Source organism: Aethalodelphis obliquidens, unplaced genomic scaffold, assembly GCF_003676395.1.
Source record: "Aethalodelphis obliquidens isolate GAN/ISIS:26980383/991018 unplaced genomic scaffold, ASM367639v1 scaffold2, whole genome shotgun sequence".
Lineage (NCBI taxonomy): Eukaryota > Metazoa > Chordata > Mammalia > Artiodactyla > Delphinidae > Aethalodelphis > Aethalodelphis obliquidens.
Window position 1 is genome coordinate 79,417,746 of NW_020837946.1, and position 5,319 is coordinate 79,423,064.

Here is a 5,319-nt window from a genome sequence, read left to right on the forward strand (position 1 = left end):
AGGCCATGGGAGCTTACGTTCTGCATTTTAAAAATGCTAGTATGCATTTTTAGTTATGAGAGAAATGACTGAAGTTAGTTGAATAATTTTTGCAATTCCTTCTTTTAAAACAGGTAGAGCTCAACTCTCTTGCCATCAGCAGGGATCACAGGCAGAACTCAAAAGTTCTCCCCTTTGGTGAAGCAGATGTCTGTGATTCTGGAACTGGGACCAGGTTGACTTCCTCCAAGTTTCACTTAGTCGTCTCCAAGTGACCATGAAAAATCAGAAGAACCCGATAGAGGTGCTGGTACAGAACTACACTGAAGTTTCATGAATAGTAATAACTTTTTCTCTATAAATAGTAAAATGAGAGACTTCTGATTTATAATTAGGTCTTACATTTCCTATTATGTGCTAGAAAATGAAAAAATAGGGCATTTCTCCTCTCACGTCAAGGTAGTCTTACTGATTCTCAGCTTAAATTAAAATACAAAAACCTATAGTCAAACTTGCTCTAAGTTACTTTTCTATAATTGTAGATTGCCTGTAGCATATACTAAATAAATACTAAAATCTATAAGTAAATGATCAGTAAATGTCATTTGCACATGAAACTCAAAATTGGGGCAAAGTAGTTAAGACAGAGTGATGAGAGTGGCATGGTCATGAAAATTTGTTATTTATAAAAGATGGACCAAGAAGAGATGGGTCAGAGCACCCATCTCAACAATGTAATTTTAGAAAGATGCCATAATTAAAGTTAGGAAAGAGAGTCTGGAATCTGAAGTGATGCCTGTATTAAAAAATAAATAAATGAACAAACCAAAAAACCCCAAACAGAAAGACTATATCACAGCCTAACGCAGGATGATATCATTGTTTTTAAAAAAAGAAAAAAAACCATACTTTTCTGGTAAAGGGATTATTTAGTTTGCAAGCTAGGCTGAAGATGTTTCCTTTCTGAGGAGTCAAGTTTCTCTTTCCAGATGGTTTCTTCTCCCTTAACTCAAAAAAAAAATTGCTTTTATGGTTATTGATTTTGATTAATGGATACTGTCATGGGAAACCATTTTCTTTTCCTTAAAGAACACAGACCCCTGTGATAAGGACAAAGTTTACGTTTAAAACCTTTGTCCATCATTAACCAATTGGATTGAGGAGGACTATGCCTAGTTCTTTGCATGGTTTGAGATGATCTAGCCTCAACAGTAGGATTTTAATTGTTAAAATCTTTTCATTTCTTTTCCATTATGTGGCAAGAATACAATGGCTGATGAAGGAAAAGCTCTTGACTGGACGCCTAATTTCAATTCAGGCATATAATTAATGTTCCCAGGGTCAGGCTCTTGCCTAGTGGATGCCCCATGGGCTTCCAGTGGCTGAGTGGAGGGAACTGAGCAGGGAGAAATCATCTCTGTAAGCCAGCTGGGCTTCCCCAGTTACCCATCCCTGGCCCGGCTAACCCCAATGCATCCCTAAGCCCTGCTGGTATCTGCTATCAAGCAGAGCCAGAGGAAATTGATGGAGACAGTGCCAATATCAGTGCCCCTGAGGCTTCTCCTTTTGCCAACATTAGCTGTAAAGAATCTGGTCTCATTCTCTTTTAAAGCTATTGATTTTTTCCCTCCCTCAGGCCAGTCCTGCATTATGCTCCTTCCAGGGTCTGAGAGCTGTGTCTTTCACCAGTATGTTTCTTTTAGAACATTCATTTACGGAATCAAAGAAGAACTCTCCTGGGTATCCTGTTATCTTGCCAGTCCCGACCTGAAATACAGCTGGAAAATGCAGGCAGCTCTGTAAATAACAAATCTGACCTTTATCACTCAGTGCTTCCTGGCATGCTTCTTGTTCAAAAAGATTCTAAGAAAATCAGGAGATAGTGTTCATTCACTGCCCACTTCTTCTCCGGGTACCTGTGTTTAAATCTTCTCTGTTTATGTGTAAATGATATTTAGGTTTCTATTTCTCCTTGGTGGATATACTTTATAACTAGTGGTTTCTGTCTTAAATAAGTTATTCATTCATTCATTTAATCCATATTCGTTTATTCATGCAATTCATTCATTCATTCAATACTTATTATTTACTTATCTACTTCATTCCAGGTACTGTGACAGATGATGAAGTTTCTGTACGGAACCACACAGACCTGTCCTCATGATCAGGACAGAGTAGTAAGCAGACAGTAAATAAGGAAATGTGCTATGTGGTATCAGGAAAAAACACAGAATGTTTTAAAACAGCACAGCAATTTAGATAGGGGAATCCACAGAAGGGACATCCAAGGTGACACAGCTGGGGGCTGGAGCATTGCTCTCCACATGTCATCTCTATGAAGACTGATGGGAGGGAATAATGGGTGCTGGACTCAGGCAGGAGATGAGTTAGGAAGCTGTTGCTCAGATGCATGGATAAATGATAGCTCACCTAATGATACAGGGAGGGCTTTTGGAAGGAACTGACGATGTCCTTGTCTCATTTCATCAGCATAGAACAATAGCAAATATTATATTTTTATTCGGAGGGATTATTTTATTTCCAGATAACTGAAATCTCTGCTTAATTAAAAAAAATTAGAGTAGGCAATAGAGGTAAAATATAGATGAAAAATAGATAATATTCCAATCACCCACAAACTCTTTCCTACCAGTCTCCTGTTAGCAGTGAGGGTTATCCTTCCCCACTTCTTTCCTTGTGTGCCTGTGTGTATGTACATACATGAGTATATGTGTTTATATACACACACATTTATTACATGAAAGGAATTAACACTATTTATACTATAGGAAAATTATTTTTTACTTAAATAGATGTCCTTTCATATTAGCACACATAGATAAATCTTATTTTTAATGCTTGAATAATATTGTACAAGATAGAAATGAAAGTACAATCATATGCTAATCATTCCACATTATTTCTATTGCTTTTTAGTTTTGGTTTTTTACACTTAGTTTTTTAATTCATTGCAAAATTATCTTGGTGTATTGTTTGAAGTGATATCACAATAATTTTTTCTCCCAAAGTGTTCTGTTTATTGAATAATTCATCTTTTCCTTACCATCATGATGTACCAAATTCTCTCATAGATACGTCTTTTTGGACTCTATTTTCTATTCCAGTGATCTATTTATCTATTATTAAGGCTGCACCACACTGTTTTATTAAAGTCGCATGGTGCTTTGACATATTATAAGCAAGAGAACCCAAGAGTGGTGGCTAGAATTGTAGTCACTGGAGTCAGGGCAAATATGACTCCAAACTCTGGAGAATAATAATTTATTTACTCTCAGTGCTGTTTGTGATCAGTGCACTCTTACATCAGTATGATACCGTTTTCAGTATACTGTATTTCCAATTATGATTAAAAATTGATTTGGGGTGGGATAGGGAGGGTTGGGGGGAGACGCAAGAGGGAGGGGATATGGGGATATATGTATACGTATAGCTGATTCACTTTGTTATACAGCAGAAACTAACACACCATTGTAAAGCAATTATACTCCAATAAAGACGTTAAAAAAATTGATTTGGTGTTGACTTTCAGTGATAGATGTGTATTAAACAATTTATTTTTAAGAAGAAAATATTGGAATTCTTTAAAACACCACTTTATTTGATGGCTGTTCCTCTCAATGCTTGGAGCCTTAAGTAGTGGGATTTTAGTCCATCATATATCTAAGCTGACTTGTATTCACTCAGGGCACCATGGGGATGGATTGGTTGTCCGTTAGTGCCTTCTGATTTTTGTGGGGTCAAACAATTGCAAAAAAAAGAGAAAAAACCACTTTAAAAAATTATCTTCTTTCAACAGAGACACAGAATGTAGAGAACAAATGTATGGACACCAAGGGGGAAAGTGGCGGGGGGTGGTGGTGGTGGTGGGATGAATTGGGAGATTGAGATTGACATGTATACACTAATATGTATACAATGGATAATTAATAAGAACCTGCTGTATAAAAAAATAAATAAAATAAAATTCAAAAATTCCAAAAAATAAAAATTAAAAAATGAAATTAAATTAACCTAATATCTAGAATAAAGCATAGGAGATTAAAAAAATTATCTTTTTTCTTATAAATAATTGACTTGGACACAATGGTGGCTTTAATAAAGTTACAGATAAAAATGTCTTCAGTAACCTGGTGACGGTCTCCATCCACTGTGAACTAGCTCTACAGCTCAAGTCCTTAGGTATAAAATACAAATATTGAGTAGTGTTTTATAGCTGGCAGCACAGACTGTGGGCAGCTCTTTTTATTTTATTTTATTTATTTATTTTTTATACAGCAGGTTCTTATTAGTTATCTGTTTTATACATATTAGTGTATATATGTCAATCCCAATCTCCCAATTCATCCCGCCCCACCCCCACTTTCCCCCTTTGGTGTCCATACATTTGTTCTCTACATCTGTGTCTCTATTTCTGTGGGCAGCTCTTAAAGAAAGGGAGGAAGACTGGGAATAAAACACATATTTTTGAATCCTATATGAACAGCAATACCTGCTATAGCCCAAAGTTGCCAGATGCAGAGGATGGAGTACAAAAGTAGAGTCACTTGGGGAAATTACAGCTGGCCCTGTGGATCCTTTGAAGCAGTCAGTTGGAAAAATGCCATGAGCAAAACCTCTTGAATAAGCTAAAAGAAAATATTTACAAATATTAATATTATGTTGCTAGAAATGTGTTAGCAGGCAAAATATGGTAAAACTTAAGGCACAGACTCTGATTCTACGAGGGAAGTCTGATCGAGGGGCTGTGTAGGGGGATAATATGATTTGAACTCGTCAAGAAGAGCTTGTTGGTACCAATTAACTGAAAAGCCAAACCTAGTTTGTGTTTTAGGGCAATTTGGATTGCAAAGTCCAAGAGAAGGATTTTTAAGAGTAAAACACTGAAATCACAAAATGGTCCTACTAGTTCAGCAGTATATACTATTTAACAAGCAAAATCACCATTTATCCTAAAAATAGTAGGCACCCATCATCATAACACTACACAGTTTATTGGACACTGAATCTGTCTTAATGGTACCTAGGGCCAAGTTAATGCATGCAGCTAGACGAAAAAGAAAGTCTTACGGGGCATCCACAGACATCCATTCTCTCTCACTGCCGTTCCTTCCCCAACTCTCTCTCTCTCTCTCTCTCTCTCTCTCTCTCTCTCTCTCTCACACACACACACACACACACACACACACACACACACACACACAGAGTGTATTGAGAGATTGCTGTCAATCCTGGCAGTGTTAACCAGAAGAGTAAGTAGGCACAGAGCTGGTTACTCTCCCTTTCTCCTTTCCTTTAGTCATACAACCAATCCTATTAAAA

The 5,319-nt window shown here is 36.9% G+C and overlaps 1 non-coding gene across 1 annotated transcript; it reads left to right on the forward strand.

Moving 5' to 3' along the window:
- Nucleotides 1-3,599: 3,599 nt before the first annotated feature.
- LOC113605311 (small nucleolar RNA SNORA79) lies at nt 3,600-3,747 on the forward strand. Its single transcript, XR_003427156.1, has one exon. It is a non-coding gene; the product is annotated as a small nucleolar RNA SNORA79 (small nucleolar RNA).
- The last annotated feature ends 1,572 nt before the right edge of the window (nt 3,748-5,319 follow it).